This window comes from Rattus norvegicus, chromosome 16, assembly GCF_036323735.1.
Source record: "Rattus norvegicus strain BN/NHsdMcwi chromosome 16, GRCr8, whole genome shotgun sequence".
Lineage (NCBI taxonomy): Eukaryota > Metazoa > Chordata > Mammalia > Rodentia > Muridae > Rattus > Rattus norvegicus.
Genome location: NC_086034.1, coordinates 35,673,389 through 35,692,641, shown reverse-complemented (window position 1 = coordinate 35,692,641; position 19,253 = coordinate 35,673,389). Strand labels below are relative to the sequence as shown.

The window sequence follows — 19,253 nt, the reverse complement described above, 5'->3', positions numbered from 1 at the left end:
GGACAGCCATTTGGACCACTTGGATGTCCAGAAGCTGTACAGAACTGTCCCTCCCCTTATTGGCCGCTCTATTCTGAAAAGCTGGACCTGCCTTTCACCTGCTACAGCCTGAAAGAGAAGGCCCTGCACCTCACCCCAACAACACAGTGGATTTGGCCTAAAACACAAGTGTGGGACCCTGCTTATCATGCCACTAATGTGTCATGGGATAGAACAGCTGCTTAGAAGTGATGCCTGTTCTCTCTTGCTACCTCTGTCAGTCTGCCCACCAAGTCATGAGTGTGAGAGAGCTCAAAAGCTGCAGCAGTCAGGAGAGCCTCACCTGACAGCACAACAGACCTGATCCTGGTAAGGGGATGCAAAGGAATTGGCTCCAAAGCCATGCTTACAGGAAAGCTGGCCCTGCCACTTGATTACCGTGAGGTGTCTTGGATTCATGGAATGATGTTCTCTTCCCCATCATCCCTTGTCACCTTTGGTGCTTAGAAGAATTGGCCCTAGTACATTAGAGCAGGTGAGCTAGCTAGGCCCCATCATTGGCTGTGGCACTCTGGAGAGCAGGCTCTGCACCTCACTTAGCCATCACAGTGGAAATGACCCTGATGACAAAGGGAGTTACAGCTCCAAGGGTATAAGAGCAAGAGAGCTTTCCTAGCCTCTCACAAGCTGCGGAACATGAGAGACGCAGTCAGGAGCCTTGACTGTGAAGCACAGTGCAGCTGGCTCTGGAGGCATGCATGCAGATAATTTGGCCCCAAGGGCACAAGAGCAGGAGACCTACCTTGACCTATTGCCGGTGGTGGTACTAGGGGGTGTAGCCAGAACAGTGTTGTCAACCATGTCTTAGTTGTATGGATAAGGGAAATCTAGTGTGCTGATTAGCTCAGCTAACACATAAGCCTATATCCATGGCTCTGAATTGGCCCACCCCCAAACCTATATCATAAGTGGTTGAAGCTTGTGGAAGGGTCCGTCCTGCTGATCCAAAGCTGTAGAATCCCCATAACACAGATCAAAAATAGGAGGCCTAGTGATGATTCAATAGTAATGGTATCACAGAAGCCAGGGACCTCATACCAGACCCATGACTCATTGCAAAGAACACATGAAAGGGAAGATGTGTGGAAAGAGGAATATACTCTAGGACACTGTGACATACCACTGCTTCCATAATGAGATTTGTCTATGCTTTGGGCTTTTTGTGTTCATTGTTGGTGGTGGTGATACTGTTGTTGTTTTTTGGTTTTGTTTTGGTTTTTGTCTATGTGTATTTTTGGGGGGGGGTGGGTTGCAAGGGTGAAGGGCAGACATGAGGGGACAAGGAGATGAGCATGAATGGGGTGCATGATGTGGCAATTACAAAGAATGAACAAAAAGTTCATGAAAAAAGTTAGTGTGGACTGTCTTCATGAATCCCTTTAAAAGTCATACCAAACTCTCCATGTAATTTTCTCTCCCTTAAGAATGAATTTGCCATATATAAGGTAACATTGCTTAAAAATTTACTTAAAGTCATGTATACATCAAGTTAGTTGTTAAAGTATGTGTTTTTCATGAGGCATACATTATTTACTTAAGAGCATTTATCACATTCTATATTTTTTAAAAAATAGGCAGAAAAGTTTACAGAGTGGTAGCAATTAATTTGTTATTTTGTTCTACCCAGTCTGTCTATACTCTGAATCTACAGAGATCTTTAAATGCTGGGAAATCCCACTAAGGAGCTGGGAATTAAGAGCCGAAGCCTATTTAAAAAATCCTAGAAACCCTTGTCGAAATAATTAAATGGGCTCTAAGATTTTCGTCATTCTAAGCTTTCTTTGAAATAAAAGACTGTTGACATGCCTCTGCTCAACCAATTGCTTCTGTGTTTATATTAAAATTAAGTTTAGATAATCAGAAGAATAACATAAAACAAGTTTTAATTTGAAAGAAAAATGTGTCAGAGACAAGACAGGTGAGTAATGTATATTTCAAAGTGTGTGCTCTAAAGTAGATGAGAGTGGATATCAAATAACGGTATATATAAAGATAGATCCATAATTTGAGTGTCAATTTAAATGTACATGTTCATAAATTGGTTAGTTCAATGACATTTTAGCTCTGGTGTTTATTCACATTAAATGGGCTCCTGCGGTTCTGTGTCTATGAGAGTTAGACATTTACTGGAGATACACTTGAAACAAAAGTGGTGATTAGGTCATTTTCTTCATCATTCACCCATCAATAAAAGTTATTGTTAAAGTGTTTGTCCCTAAATGGTGCCAAGAATAGCCAAATTCTTGGGGTATAGCCTCTGATGTGCTTTCTTCATTGACTTTCAGTCATTTCTAGGATTAATGTAGGTGCCAACATTTGGTTAACACAGTGGGAAGACATTGTTCCATATGAGTTCTTTGTCCTCACCTTTCCCTTATCTTCAAGGCAGCCCTAGAAAGCCTTCATTACTTCTGACACGTCACACCAGTCAGAAAGGGAAATCGTAAATAATAAATAGGACACAATGTCAAATAATGTGATGAAATTGATGACAAAGTAAAACATATTTTCTTATTAAATTCTATGAAGTGAGGATTCAATCCTTTAGCTTTTTTCCATTTTTATTAGTTGGAATCATGATTTTAACAGATAACATACTAGGCAGATTGAGTGACATTTGACAAGATGAGAGCATCCTCAGAATGTACCTTGCAACACAATGGGGGTGCCTAGTCTTCTCTTGCAAAAGAATCTATTTTGTCAATAACCTGAGTAGTCAAGAAGAGGAACGGTGAGCTTCAGATTAAATAAAGGATTGACTGACACATAGAATTCAGCACAGAGACTGAGTACATTGGTAACCCATGCCTGGAACTCTGACTCATAGAAACTCTCTGGTAATTTGTTCATATTATAACCTCAAGTATATGGAAAGTCACACAGCAGCAGCACATGTTAGGAAAGAAAAGTTGTTCAAAACTCATGCAAGTAGTATATGTTAAATTTTACTATGCAATCACTTTGAAGGCACTATTTAAAAAAAAGAACTATCAAATTAAAAACAACATGTTCAATCTATTTTAAGCATTTTTTTTCTGAAGTCAAGTCTGGTGACAAGGGTCCTGATAAGATTTTTTTTTATTTAAGAATTTTCCAGACAAGGTTCCTCTGTGTACTCCTAGCTGTCCTGGACCTAGCTCTGCAGAGCAGACTGGCCTGGAACTACAGAGATCTGGCTGCCTCTGCCTCCCAAGTGCTAGGAAACAAATTGTGCACCACCACTGTCTGATGTAAGTTTTGTATTGGGTCTCATCCATGCCATCAAGGGACCATCATAAACAGCCACATCAGTGCTTCTGAAGAGCTGTCTCCTCCTGTACAGGCACCAAACTACCAATTGTAAATCTCATTTGAGGCCTTGGTAAGACTTGTGAAATTTTAGCATTATTTTGAACTCTGTGAGCCTATTATGCTGTAAGCAGCCTCATTTATCTTAATTAAACTTTATCTAAATATTGCCTGTCAGACACTATTTCTTGAGAGACAGTTGTTAGTCTCATCAACAAAATCATTCAAAAGGAAAACACCACCAAGAGTAAATACTTAAAAAAAAATCAGACTTGAAAAAAAAATCAGTCCAAAACTTTAGTTCTAAGATTTGACTTGTTTAAATATCTAGTATAGTATTCTAGCAATCTTTTTATTTTCTGAGTAGATGATTAAGATAATAAAATCGCAATTAGTATATTATAGTACTTAAGTTATGCAAACATTTCTTATTAGGGAAAATTATTTTGAAAAATATATAAATATTTTGCTTGTATGCATTTAAATTATTGTCTGACAATGGGTGAATTGATAATGAGGATGAGGTATCCTCTTAAAAAAGAGCTTTATTTAGGCTTAATGAAGAATAAAATTAGAACCTTTGTCCCAAACAGAACAATTAGGTCATAACTATAATTTATTAATTTAGTCATACTCAGGATGAACTTGTTTTAAATTTAAATGTAAATGGGTAATTTTGATTAGTCACAGGATGAGATGAGATATAAGGGCACAGAGTCAAAAAAAAAAGTTTACTCGTGGGGTTGGGGGAAAAGGGAGTGTGAAGGGCACCAAAAATTCCATGTATCAGGAGAACCAGGATTTTAAAGGAGCAAAGGCAAAGCTTTTCAGAGAGGAGGAAAGACCTAGAATCTGGGAGATGCTGTCAGCTTGGTGAGGAAGGGCCTTTTCAGGACTCTGCTCGTGCACTGTACAACCTCTGTGATCAGAGAGCTCATCCCCCCACCTTTTTTTTTAAGGGCATAGAATAGCTTTGTTTTCCTTGGGTCTGTTTCCATGAATCCCTGCTTACAGACTGGAGCTGCCTTATTCCTGGCTACTATCAGTGAACTAATCTCTGGTTCTCATTTTATACTCCTACATGGGGCTGTCGTTAGGTAACTTCCATTCAAATTACGTAGGCATTATAAAACCGTAGACTGTTCAAGGTTAATAATTTCAAACAGAAACTGATTAATGGAAACATTTCACTCAGTCGTTTTCCTTATTTGTTTAATTACTTAAAAAATCTGCTTAAATGCAGTAAAACTCATGTAGTGTGTTGAAAAATAGATAGAGGCATCCTTAGTTTGTCCTTAAATTATAAGAATATTGAGATAACCCAATGTTCTATTACACTTTTAAAATACTGATCACTTAAATTTATATGGTTGCAACCACTGAAAATACCAAAGACTTTGCAATTAGTTTCAAATAGTGTGTGTGAGTGTGTATGTGTGTGTGCGTGCATGCATGCGTGCGCGCACTCTCGCATCTGTTTTCACTTATTCTGAGCACATAACTGAAATTCTTATCTGTATTAATAGAAATAAGAAGAGTGATTCCTATTATTTGTAATAATCTCCTCTCAAGTTTAGGTTTCTGAGCCTTTGAGGTCATTTTTGGAGGATGGGAACTGCTTGCAAGAGGATCCACAGAGACAATTAAATTTTAGCCCTCCCCTCTGGCTTGTGGGAAGGTGAAAGCTCTGGAGGCTGATTCCACTCACCAACAGCCAGGGATAGACGGGGTCACGCTTACAGTCACTCATGTGTGCTATGATCTGTGGACTCTCCTGAAGCTGTAAAAGGGACGATGGTAGAGAATGAAGTAAGCGTAGCACATACAGTCCCGTGCTTAAGACGGAAGTTAATAAAGATGGAGGGAAAAAAAGAAGAAGAATCCTGTTCTGTAGGTTGTTCAATTTCTAAAGATCCGTCTTTTGTATTTTAATTACTATGAAATGAAAGAGAATACTAAATTAAGTCCTTGTGATTCTGACTTGGTTGGACACTGCAAGTTTCTTCTTCTAAACACAGTGATTTTTTTTTCTTCTGTTTTCCTATTTACGTAGTCATTCTAAGCAGACTAAGAAAATAGAGTATTGAACTGAGCTTAACATGCCATTCCTTTCTAAATGCACTACTATTTCATGAGCCACTAAAACGAGTAACTTCCATATTAGTTTTATATGTCATCACTATGTAGAGGTATTGAAGACGTTAAATGTGCAAAAGTGATACCAAATTAAATGAGCCACGAACATATTGAAAATACAGGGCAAATAAATGAACTGCAACAATCCATATGAAATTAATTTGGTTTTACATTTTTAATGTGTATAATTGGAATATAAATACATTTCGAGTCTCTATTCTGAACTTTTAATTATTTCAGCAAGATGTGTTTTTGCATATTTGGGTCAGTACTTTTCAGAAACTAAAAACTGTAGACAACAATACAAGGTTTTGGAATTCTCTGGCCTTTTAAAAGCTTAAGAAGTATGTGTGTAACAGTGACAAATTGATGGAGAATATTAACTTCTTATGCAATTAGAGTATTCAAATGGCACTGTGGTGTACCCTTAATCAACTTTCATTGAAACAAAATAGGACCAGAGAATAAAGATTAAGGTGAAACATAACTGTTAAAGTCTTTAGAGTGCAGCTTATCACATCACCATTCTGAAACTGAGGGCTCACTACATTATCTTTCAGCTCAGCAATCCCTTAGGTGAGTGAAAGCATTTCAAGATAGAATTCAAGTTTGAAATTGAGAGGCAAGTATAAAGGATTTTTAAGAGATAAACCAAAGCAACTATCACAAGTCCTTGAAGCCTGGTTAGCTAAGGACATATAGGATACCTTTACTTTATGCTGCTCCTTTAGAGGAATGTCCTCTCTCCCACAGTTAATGATTCTATGGTAATCATAGACAGTAAAAATCTGGGAGGCAAGGGTGGGCCTAATGTTCTTAGCAAAATGGCAAATGCTATGACCTTAAGATGGCTGTGGGAAAGGACTCTGAGAGAACAAGAATGTATAATTTCTCAACTATGCAGAACCTAAGGGTGCAATATGAATTATATGAGGGACTTCACAGACCTACAACAAAAGAGGCAGTTGCACTGTGAGTCAGCTTATCAGAGAGATATTAAAGAAAAAGATAAAGAGATTTTGGGGATGGTGATCTTAGAGTTGGATCCTACATAGCTAGCTTATTGTCTGAGCTTACAAAATCAGGCTGATCTCTGAATTCATTTGCCATGCAACAAAATGTGTACTTGCTGTCTTTGAAGAATCAAGGGGCTAAGGTCATAACATGCTGATTCATGGGATAATCAAAAGACAGCCTATGTAAAGGATTGAACTAATTTGTAAATAAAAGACTGGGCTTTCATCTACAAGGTAGAACTACCCAGAGGGAACTGCTTAGAGAGTGAATACAGCTCTTTTTTTTTTTTTTTTTAATGACAGCATTTCTCACTTTGGTCAGAAAACCCATGAGCTATCCAGAGAACTTTTAGATATTTTTCTCTCAAGAGAAAGTTGGTTTGCACAAAAAGCAATCTCAAGCAGAGTACAGGGCTATCCATTAGAGATAAATACAGCTCCCCAGCAACAAAGATGTCTTCATCTTTCACAGCTCCAAAACACCCCTCACCCATTTCTCAGAATCCCTCTCGAAGATGCGGCTGGTTTCCGGCAGGTACACAATCTCACAGTAGTACTAATGTACTAGTGAGCATTTAAGGGAGATCAGGGCCTGAGAAGCACGTGGTCTTCAATTTACATAGCTTGCCTTTTGCTGTACCTGAAAAGTGTGAGGATGAATGCAGAACTCCAAATTCAAGGTTGAGAAAGAGTCTCAAATGAATTGTTATCATATTCTCTGTCTCCCTCTGTCTATCTCCTTTATTATTTTTCTAGTTCTCTGGTTGAATCATTTGAAAAGAAAATTGCTAATAGAATATCTGTTCTACACAGTGATAAACATCAAAAATAAACATAATGGATTTTCTTAAAAAACAAAAAAAATTAAATGTGTCTACATTCTATGGTAAACCTAGTGAAGTTTACAAATATATCCATTCACAAGTGTTATCATTGCTTCTTTTTCTTCAGTACCAGGAATTAAATCTTTGAAATGCTAAGCCTTTTAACACTTTGCTACATTCAAAAAACAATAGTTTTTTTCCAATATGGAAAGTAATACTGACTAGATGATCTGAATATCTTAATTATGTCTATACTTGAGTAAACGTAGAAATCAAAAGGATAAAAATGGAAACATATTTAGTCATTTGGTTATAGTATATTTTCTTTTTTAGCTTTTTATTGGTTGCTTTGTTTATTTATATTTCAAATGTTATCCCCTTCCTAGTTCCCCTCCACAAGCTCCTTATCTCCTCCTCCCTCCCCCTGCCTCTATGAGGGTGCTCCCTCACCTGCCCACACACTCTTGCCTTAGCAGCCTCGTGTTCTCCTATCCTTGGACATCCAGCCTCCATAGGAACAAAGGGCTCCCTTCCCAGTGATGCCAGATAAGGCATATATATACAGCTGGAGCCATGGGTAACCCCTGAGTACTATTTGATTGTGGTTAAGTCCCTGGGAGCTTTGGGGGATCTGATTGATTTATATTGTTGTTCTTTCTATGGGATTGCAAAACTCCTCAATTCCTACAGTCCTTGCCCTAACCTCCCCATGGGGATCCCTGTGCTCAGTTCAATGTTTGGCTGTGTACATCCATGTCTGTATTGGTCCGGCTCTAGCAGAGCTTCTCAGGGGACAGCTAGACTGGCCTCCTGTCAACAAGCACTTTTTGGCATGAGCAATAGTGTCTGAGTTCTTCTCCCAATTCCATCTTCTCTCATTAAACCTCTCTACATGAAACCATGCTGACTTAGTGTGCTTTGTTCAGGCTTAACGATTTAAACCCCAACATTAAATCATTTTGAGCCCCTGTTTCCTCCCATATGTGAACTGGCCACTCTTTTTCCTTCCCCTCCTCTCTCCTTCCCAGATCCCACTCCCCATCTACTTCCCAGAGATTATTTTATTCCCCCTACTGAGTAGTACTATAGTATCCACACTTTAATGTGATATCCTTTCTTCTTGTGTTTCACATGGTCTCCGATTTGTATCATGGGTATTCTGAACTTCGTTTTGATTAATATCCACTAATCAGTGAGTACATACCATATGTGTTCTTTTTGTGACTGGGTTTCCTCATTCAGGATATTTTCAAGTTCTATCCATTTCCCTATGAATTTCATGAAGTCATTGGTTTTTGTTTTTGTCTTTTTTTTTTTTCGTCCATCTTTATTAACTTGGGTATTTCTTATTTACGTTTCAATTGTTATTCCCTTTCCGGGTTTCCAGGCCAACATCCCCCTAACCCCTCTCCCTTCCCTTCTCTATGGGTGTTCCCCTCCCCATCCTCCCAACATTATCGCCCTCCCCTCAACAATCGCTTTCACAGGGGGTTCAGTCTTGGCAGGACCAAGGGCTTCCCCTTCCACTGGTGCTCTTACTAAGCTATTCATTGCTACCTATGCAGTCGGAGCCCAGGGTCAGTCCATGTATACTCTTTGGTTAGTGACTTAGACCCTGGAAGCTCTGGCTGGTTGGCATTGTTGTTCATATGGTGTCTCAAGCCCCTTCAAGCTCTTTCAGTCCTTTCTCTTGATTCCTTCAACGGGGGTCCCCTTCTCAATTCAGTGGTTTGCTGCTGGCATTTGCCTATGTATTTGCTGTATTCTGGCTGTGTTTCTCAGGAGAGATCTACATCCGGTTCCTGTCAGCCTGCACTTCTTTGCTTCATCCATCTTATCTAGTTTGGTGGCTGTATATGTATGGGCCACATGTAGGGCAGGCTCTGAATGGGTGTTGCTTCAGCCTCTGTTCTAAACTTTGCCTCCCTATTCCCTCCCAAGGGTATTCTTGTTCCCCATTTTAAAGAAGGAATGAAGCAACCGCATTTTGGTCATCCTTCTTGAGTTTCATGGGTTCTGTGCGTCTAGGGTAATTCGAGCATTTGGGCTAATATCCACTTATCAATGAGTGCATACCATGTGTGTTTTTCTGTGATTGGGTTACCTCATTCAGGATGATATTTTTCCAGTTCCATCCATTTGGCTATGAATTTCATAAAGTCATTGTTTTTGATAGCTGAGTAGTATTACATTGTGTAGACGTACCACATTTTCTGTATCCATTCCTCTGTTGAAAGGCATCTATCTGGGTTCTTTCCAGCTTCTGGCTATTATAAATAAGGCTGCTATGAACATAGTGGAGCATGTCTCTTTGTTATATGTTGGGGCACCTTTTGGGTATATGCCCAAGAGGGGAATAGCTGGGTCCTCAGGTAGTTCAATGTCCAATTTTCTGAGGAACCTCCAGACTAATTTCCAGAATGGTTGTACCAGGTACCAATCCCACCAATAATGGAGGAGTGTTCCTCTTTCTCCACATTCTTGCCAGCATCTACTTTCACCTGAGTTTTTGATCTTAGCCATTCTCACTGGTGTGAGGTGAAATCTCAGGGTTGTTTTGATTTGCATTTCCCTATGACTAAAGATGTTGAACATTTCTTTAGGTATTTCTCAGCCATTCAGCATTCCTCAGCTGTGAATTCTTTTTTTAGCTCTGAACCCCATTTTTTTTATTAACTTGAGTATTTCTTATATACATTTCGAGTGTTATTCCCTTTCCCGGTTTCCGGGCAAACATCCCCCTCCCCCCTCCCCTTCCTTATGGGTGTTCCCCTCCCAACCCTCCCACCATTGCCGCCCTCCCCCCATAGACTAGTTCACTGGGGGTTCAGTCTTAGCAGGACCCAGGGCTTCCCCTTCCACTGGTGCTCTTACTAGGATATTCATTGCTACCTATGGGGTCAGAGTCCAGGGTCAGTCCATGTATAGTCTTTAGGTAGTGGCTTAGTCCCTGGAAGCTCTGGTTGCTTGGCATTGTTGTACTTTTGGGGTCTCGAGCCCCTTCAAGCTCTTCCAGTTCTTTCTCTGATTCCTTCAATAGGGGACCTATTCTCAGTTCAGTGGTTTGCTGCTGGCATTCGCCTCTGTATTTGCTGTATTCTGGCTGTGTCTCTCAGGAGCGATCTACATCCGGCTCCTGTCGGTCTGCACTTCTTTGCTTCATCCATCTAGTCCAATTGGGTGGCTGTATATGTATGGGCCAAATGTGGGACAGGCTCTGAATGGGTGTTCCTTCAGTCTCTGTTTTAATCTTTGCCTCTCCCTTCCCTGCAAAGGGTATTCTTTTTCCTCATTTAAAGAAGGAGTGAAGCCTTCACATTTTGATCATCCGTCTTGAGTTTCGTTTGTTCTAGCGATCTAGGGTAATTCAAGCATTTGGGCTAATAGCCACTTATCAATGAGTGCATACCATGTATGTCTTTCTGTGATTGGGTTAGTTCACTCAGGATGATATTTTCCAGTTCCAACCATTTGCCTACGAATTTCATAAACTCGTTGTTTTTGATAGCTGAGTAATATTCCATTGTGTAGATGTACCACATTTTCTGTATCCATTCCTCTGTTGAAGGGCATCTGGGTTCTTTCCATTTTCTGGCTATTATAAATAAGGCTGCTATGAACATAGTGGAGCACGTGTCTCTTTTATATGTTGAGGCATCTTTTGGGTATATGCCCAAGAGAGGTATAGCTGGATCCTCAGGCAGTTCAATGTCCAATTTTCTGAGGAACCTCCAGACTGATTTCCAGAATGGTTTTACCAGTCTGCAATCCCACCAACAATGGAGGAGTGTTCCTCTTTCTCCACATCCTCGCCAGCATCTGCTGTCACCTGAGTTTTTGATCTTAGCCAATCGCACTGGTGTGAGGTGAAATCTCAGGGTTGTTTTGATTTGCATTTCCCTTATGACTAAAGATGTTGAACATTTCTTTAGGTGTTTCTCAGCCATTCGGCATTCCTCAGCTGTGAATTCTTTGTTTAGCTCTGAACCCCATTTTTAATAGGGTTGTTTGTTTCCCTGCGGTCTAACTTCTTGAGTTCTTTGTATATTTTGGATATAAGGCCTCTATCTGTTGTAGGGTTGGTAAAGATCTTTTCCCAATCTGTTGGTTGCCGTTTTGTCCTAACCACAGTGTCCTTTGCCTTACAGAAGCTTTGCAGTTTTATGAGATCCCATTTGTCAATTCTTGATCTTAGAGCATAAGCCATTGGTGTTTTGTTCAGGAAATATTTTCCAGTGCCCATGTGTTCCAGATGCTTCCCTAGTTTTTCTTCTATTAGTTTGAGTGTGTCTGGTTTGATGTGGAGGTCCTTGATCCACTTGGACTTAAGCTTTGTACAGGATAAGCATGGATCGATCTGCATTCTTCTACATGTTGCCCTCCAGTTGAACCAGCACCATTTGCTGAAAATGCTATCTTTTTTCCAATGGATGGTTTTGGCTCCTTTGTCAAAAATCAAGTGACCATAGGTGTGTGGGTTCATTTCTGGGTCTTCAATTCTATTCCATTGGTCTATCTGTCTGTCTCTGTACCAATACCATGCAGTTTTTATCACTATTGCTCTGTAATACTGCTTGAGTTCAGGGATAGTGATTCCCCCTGAAGTCCTTTTATTGTTGAGGATAGCTTTAGCTATCCTGGGTTTTTTGTTATTCCAGATGAATTTGCAAATTGTTCTGTCTAACTCTTTGAAGAATTGGATTGGTATTTTGATGGGGATTGCATTGAATCTGTAGATTGCTTTTGGTAAAATGGCCATTTTTACTATATTAATCCTGCCAATCCATGAGCATGGGAGATCTTTCCATCTTCTGAGGTCTTCTTCAATTTCTTTCTTCAGTGTCTTGAAGTTCTTATTGTACAGATCTTTTACTTGCTTGGTTAAAGTCACACCGAGGTACTTTATATTATTTGGGTCTATTATGAAGGGTGTCGTTTCCCTAATTTCTTTCTCGGCTTGTTTCTCTTTTGTATAGAGGAAGGCAACTGATTTATTTGAGTTAATTTTATACCCAGCCACTTTGCTGAAGTTGTTTATCAGCTTTAGTAGTTCTCTGGTGGAACTTTTGGGATCACTTAAATATACTATCATATCATCTGCAAATAGTGATATTTTGACCACTTCTTTTCTGATCTGTATCCCTTTGTTCTCCTTTTGTTGTCTGATTGCTCTGGCCAGAACTTCAAGAACTATATTGAATAAGTAGGGAGAGAGTGGGCAGCCTTGTCTAGTCCCTGATTTTAGTGGGATTGCTTCAAGTTTCTCTCCATTTAGTTTAATGTTAGCAACTGGTTTGCTGTATATGGCTTTTACTATGTTTAGGTATGGGCCTTGAATTCCTATTCTTTCCAGGACTTTTATAATGAAGGGGTGTTGAATTTTGTCAAATGCTTTCTCAGCATCTAATGAAATGATCATGTGGTTCTGTTCTTTCAGTTTGTTTATATAATGGATCACGTTGATGGTTTTCCGTATATTAAACCATCCCTGCATGCCTGGGATGAAGCCTACTTGATCATGGTGGATGATTGTTTTGATGTGCTCTTGAATTCGGTTTGCCAGAATTTTATTGAGTATTTTTGCGTCGATATTCATAAGGGAAATTGGTCTGAAGTTCTCTTTCTTTGTTGTGTCTTTGTGTGGTTTAGGTATAAGAGTAATTGTAGCTTCGTAGAAGGAATTCGGTAGGGCTCCATCTGTTTCAATTTTGTGGAATAGTTTGGATAATATTGGTATGAGGTCTTCTATGAAGGTTTGATAGAATTCTGCACTAAACCCATCTGGACCTGGGCTCTTTTTGGTTGGGAGACCTTTAATGACTGCTTCTATTTCCTTAGGAGTTATGGGGTTGTTTAACTGGTTTATCTGTTCCTGATTTAACTTTGATACCTGGTATCTGTCTAGGAAATTGTCCATTTCCTGAAGATTTTCAAATTTTGTTGAATATAGGTTTTTATAGTAAGATCTGATGATTTTTTGAATTTCCTCTGAATCTGTAGTTATGTCTCCCTTTTCATTTCTGATTTTGTTAATTTGGACGCACTCTCTGTGTCCTCTCGTTAGTCTGGCTAAGGGTTTATCTATCTTGTTGATTTTCTCAAAGAACCAACTTTTGGTCCTGTTGATTCTTTCTATGGTCCTTTTTGTTTCTACTTGGTTGATTTCAGCTCTGAGTTTGATTATTTCCTGCCTTCTACTCCTCCTGGGTGTATTTGCTTCTTTTTGTTCTAGAGCTTTTAGGTGTGCTGTCAAGCTGCTGACATATGCTCTTTCCTGTTTCTTTCTGCAGGCACTCAGCGCTATGAGTTTTCCTCTTAGCACAGCTTTCATTGTGTCCCATAAGTTTGAGTATGTTGTATCTTCATTTTCATTAAATTCTAAAAAGTTTTTAATTTCTTTCTTTATTTCTTCCTTGACCAGGTTATCATTGAGTAGAGCATTGTTCAATTTCCACGTATATGTGGGCATTCTTCCCTTATTGTTATTGAAGACCAGTTTTAGGCCGTGGTGGTCCGATTGCAAGCATGGGATTATTTCTATCTTTCTGTACCTGTTGAGGCCCGTTTTTTGACCAATTATATGGTCAATTTTGGAGAAAGTACCATGAGGAGCTGAGAAGAAGGTATATCCTTTTGCTTTAGGATAGAATGTTCTATAAATATCCGTTAAGTCCATTTGGCTCATGACTTCTCTTAGTCTGTCGACATCACTGTTTAATTTCTGTTTCCATGATCTGTCCATTGATGAGAGTGCGGTGTTAAAATCTCCCACTATTATTGTGTGAGGTGCAATGTGTGTTTTGAGCTTTAAAAATATGGAACGCTTCACGAATTTGCGTGTCATCCTTGCGCAGGGGCCATGCTAATCTTCTCTGTATCGTTCCAATTTTAGTATATGTGCTGCCGAAGCGAGCACTGAACCCCATTTTTAATAGGGTTATTTGTCTCCCTGCAGTCTAACTTTGTGAATTCTTTGTATATTTTGGATATAAGCCCTCTATCAGTTGTAGGATTGGTAAAGATCTTTTCCCAATCTGTTGGTTGCCATTTTGTCCTAACAACAGTGTCCTTTGCCTTACAGAAGCTTTGCAGTTTTATGAGATCTCATTTGTCGATTATTCATCTTAAAGCATAAGCCATTGGTGTTTTGTTCAGGAAATTTTCTCCAGTGCCCATGTGTTCGAGATTCTTCCCCACTTTTTCTTGTATTAGTTTGAGTGTGTTGTGTCTGGTTTGATGTGGAGGTTTTTGATCCACTTGGATTTGAGCTTTGTACAGGGTGATAAGAATAGATCGATCTACATTCTTCTTCATGCTGACCTCCAGTTGAACCAGCACCATTTGCTGAAAATGCTATCTTTTTTCCATTAGATGGTTTTGGCTCCTTTGTCGAAAATCAAGTGACCATAAGTGTGTGGGTTCAATTCTGGGTCTTCAATTCTATTCCACTGGTCTGTCTGTCTGTCTCTGTACCAATACCATACAGTTTTCGTCACTATTGCTCTGTAATACTGCTTCAGTTCAGGGATAGTGATGCCCTGGAAATCTTTTTATTGTTGAGGATAGTTTTAGCTATCCTGGGTTTTTTGTTATTCCAGATGAATTTGCAAATTGTTCTGTCTACCTCTATGAAGAACTGGGTTGGAATTTTGATGGAGATTGCATTGAATCTGTAGATCACTTTTGGTAAAATGGCCACACCTTCAGCAAAGTGGCTGGGTATAAAATTAACTCAAATAAATCAGTAGCCTTCCTCTACACAAAATATAAACAAGTCGAGAAAGAAATTAGGGAAATGACAACCTTCATAATAGTTCCAAATAATATAAAATACCTCGATGTAACTTTAACCAAGCAGGTGAAAGATCTGTATGATAAGATCTTCAAGCCTCTGAAGAAAGAAATTGAAGAAGATCTCAGAAGATAGAAAGATCTCCCATGCTCATGTATTGGCAAGATTAGAATAGTAAGAAATCATTGTTTTTAATTGCTGTGCAGTACTCCATAGTGGAAATGCACCACATTTTCTGTATTCATTCCTCTGTTGAGGAACATCTGGGTTATTTCTAGCTTCTCGCTATTTATTAAAAAATAAGGCTGCTATGAGAATAGTGGGGAGCATGTGTCTCTGTTATATTTTGGAGCATCTTTTGGGTATAGGTCCAGGAGTGTTGTAGCTGGATCCTCATGAAGTGCTGTTACGATTTAATGTTGGGATTTATATCTTGGCCTGAGCCCGGACAAAGCACACCAAGCCAACATGGTTCCATGTGGAGAGGTTTAATGAGAGAATAGGAGAAGAGAGGAGAGGAGACCGGCCATGGGAACATGAACGGAAGTGGGAGAGTGGGGAGAGAAGGGACAGGGACAGAGGGAAAGAGAACAGAGAAGAGAAGAGAACAAAGAGAGAGCAAGAGGGAGAGGAGGGGTAGCAGCCCCTTTTATAGTCAGGCACAGCTGGCTGTTGCCAGGTCACTGCTGGGTGGAGCATACCTGGCTGTTCCCAGGTAGCTGTGGGGGTGGAGCTTAGACAAAATACTAACATCCCCCATTTTGGTTTAATTAAAAAAGAAAAATGAAAGGCGATGATGGAGCAGGATTAAGTTAATGATCTATGACTACTTCCTGATTGCAGGGAAATGTGTCTCTAGGGAACCTAGAAAAATGGGTATGGGTTGTTTGTCCAGTCTTAGAGTTGGATGTTTCCTTGTTGTACAAAGTCTGTGGAACCATCTGAGGATAGATCAGAAGGAACAGGACCAATAAAAGCACTGTGTCTGTGAAAGGAGTTTGGAACATCTGGATTTCGCTTATCTAGAGCTGTCCTGGGTGTAGTATGCGCCTGGACTTGACAAGATCCTGGAACACACACATATATTTTTTATAGGTAGAAAATAATATTAAGTGCATTTGGGAGAAAAAAATCTTTCCTAGATGTGTATTTGAAACCCAGAGGAACCCTACCCTTTGGAATAGGTAGTAAGTGGGAACTTTAGGCAGATGTACTCATCTGAGTGGAGTCTATTTGGTCTATAAGCTTTTTGTGGAGCAGAAGGAACAATTTGTCCTACAGAACGTGTCCTGGCTGTCTTAAAACAGTTTGCCATGACAAAGACAGAGAAAACAGCTTCCAGATCCTATTTGGAAAGACTGTTTGTTTAGCAACAGAGAGGTTCTGGACCTTCCAGACTTGGGGGTCTACCTGAGAAGCTGGTAAAATACAATATCTGGGTTAGTAGGTTGGATGGCTAGTAGAAGCAGAAGACCTGCAGACAAACTTGAGTTTGGACAATGGATGGAGCAAAATAAGGCTTCCAATTTAGCTAGAAGATTCCTTCCGAATAAGGGGACAGAGCATGTTGGCACTACCAAAAAGGAATGGGTGAGAAGTACACCCCTAAAAATGTAACTAAGCAATGGGGCTTGGTGACAAAGGTAAGATTGTTCCCTACCCTAGTGATAGGGAAACTGGAGAGAGAGGTGGGTCCCCAAAACCCTGTTAGGACTGAGTAAGTGTCTCCAGTGTTCAAAAGGAAAAAGATGGGCTGCCCACATACCATGATAGCTCCTTGGGCTCCCTGCTGGTGATGGCGGTAGTTGAGTCTAGGGATCTTGGGCCCCTTCATTCAACCATAGCCAAGCCTAGGAGGTCAGCTGGAGGGTTACCTGGATGTGATGTCTCCCTGTCCTATGCAACATGAGGGCAATTGACAGCCAATGGTCCCTCTTGGTGGCATCTAAGACACGGTCCTCTTGGTTTGCAGGGATTAGGGCAAGCCCTTACCCAGTGACTCTTTTGGCCACATTTGTAGCAGGAGGCTAGTGGTTCCTTAGCCATAGAAGGCTAGGGATCCGGGACAATAGCTGGGGCTGGTTAGACAGCCTTTACCAGCATCTGGCATTTTTGTCTGAGAGCCTTTTCATCTTTCCCATAATACACCTTGAAGGCCAGAGCCAAAATTTCTGCCTGTGGAGTTAGGGACCCCCTCTCTAGCTTTTGAATATTGTCGCTTATGTCAGGGTAGCTCTGGGAAAAGAAATAGGTTATCAGGAGTTTCTCCTGGATTTTCAGGGTATAGATTAGTGTATTGTACTAAAGCCTTTGTAAGGTGTTCTAAAATTTGGGATGGGTTTTTCTGTTTGTCCTGGATGACTTCTTGTAGTTTTTCAAAATTCACTGGCTTTAAGGGTGCCCTGTGGAGACTGGCCAGGAGACAGGTTATAGACTAATTTCTGGCTAGGATACCACCTGTGGAATTACAGTTCCCTTGGGGATTGGTCAGGAACTGCCTCAGATCCAATAGGACACGTTCCATCTGTTTGATGTATCTTCTCTACATGTATTTTGCCTGCTCCAAACTTGCCAGAGTTCCTCTGGAAGTAAATTATTATTAAGAATTATATCTACATCGTGGAAAGTCAAGCTATAAGATTGGGTAATGTACTAGAACTCTTTAATAAAGGTGGATGAGTGGATGAGTTGGGGTATAGGAACCCAGTCTGTTTTCTAGTTGAGAAAGTTCATTCAGCAAAAAGGGGCCATCTACCCTGACCTCACTGGCTACCTCTCTCAACGGAAGAACTGGTGCTGGGTCAGGGGTATCTGGCAATGAAGGGTTTGGGGGTTCGGCTATGGTCTTGGAGCAGATAATAGGAAAGGTGAAAATAAATTCCAGTTCAGGAAGATTGGAGCATCCTGCAGCTGGCACAGGAGGGGAGGGGTCTGGAAAGGTCAATCGAGGAGGCTCTGGGGTAACCTGGTGAGAAGGAGAAACTGAGGCAGCGGCTTGGGTTGGGTTTTTGGTAGTGTGGAAGCAGGCTTGCAGCGAAGAGGAGGCGCTTCATTAGCTAGGTCAAGGGCTGTACTGTCATCTGGTGCCTGTTTAATAGCTAAGAGGAGTTGGGTGGGGCTACAAGAGGAACACAGAGAGGGGTTAGAGCAAAGATACGTGAATACTTGTTCATAAAGAATCTCTTTCCATTGACCAGACTGCTGGCTGTAATTGTGAAGATCCCATAAAATTGAGGAATTTAGAGTGCCGTTATGCAGCCATTTTGAACCATTATCTAATGAATACTGGGCCCTAACATTATTGCATAGGTGTATCAGTTTTGATGTCCTTAGGTGAGGCAATAATTTTAAAAATTTGAAATTCTCTAAAAGATATTCTAATGGTGCATTTGGGGATACGGTTGAAGACCTCAAATTTCCCATTGTGGGAAGTCAACAATTAATTATCACTGTTGTCCAGAAAAAAATAATGGCAACGGAAGTATTCTGCCAAGGCCGGGTATCGGAGTCGTCACTTAGACTCCTGGAGGCTATAAATGATGGGTCCCAGACCCGACAGAAAGCCTTCCTACCTAGGCCTGGGATTTTGTGTCAGCTGTAAGAGCCCAGAGTGAGAGGGGATCGGGAACTGCTTTTAGGAAAACTCTGCCCAATGATTGAGATCCTATCATGTATGCTAGCTAAGGAAATTCCCATAATCTCAGGAAGGCTGGCCGGGCTTTATCTGGGAAATTGGGGTCTTCCTTGCCAACTGGAATAGACCTACCAATCTGCTGTTTGTGTGGATATTGTAGCTACAGTCCGGTAGCAGGAAAAGTGGAACCATGTGGTTGATGAGGGCCCCTCTAAGCAGCAAAAACTGGCACAACATGGTGAACCACAAAAGGCAGGAGCTCATGAAGAATTCTGTTTGGGAACCAGCTGAAGCAGTAACTCATGCGGTGGAAGTCCTGAGTCTCACAGCAGCCAGCAGGTGGTGGTGTCCAAAGGCACAGCAAATGAAATGGATGAAACAGTGAGATGCACCAGGAAGCTGGGCAGCAGCAGTGCTTCATCACTGCTTGCCACAGCCTATGCGAGCGGGCAGCCCAAGCCTAGTGAGTGACCTCAGGCTGGAGGCCGGCAGGTACCGCTGAGCGAGCAGTCGGTGTGCATGGT

The 19,253-nt window shown here is 40.6% G+C and overlaps 1 non-coding gene across 1 annotated transcript; it reads right to left on the bottom strand.

The window, feature by feature from the left end:
• Positions 1 to 14,112: 14,112 nt before the first annotated feature.
• LOC120097643 (U6 spliceosomal RNA) lies at positions 14,113 to 14,219 on the bottom strand. Its single transcript, XR_005495190.1, has one exon. It is a non-coding gene; the product is annotated as a U6 spliceosomal RNA (small nuclear RNA).
• Positions 14,220 to 19,253: the final 5,034 nt, after the last annotated feature.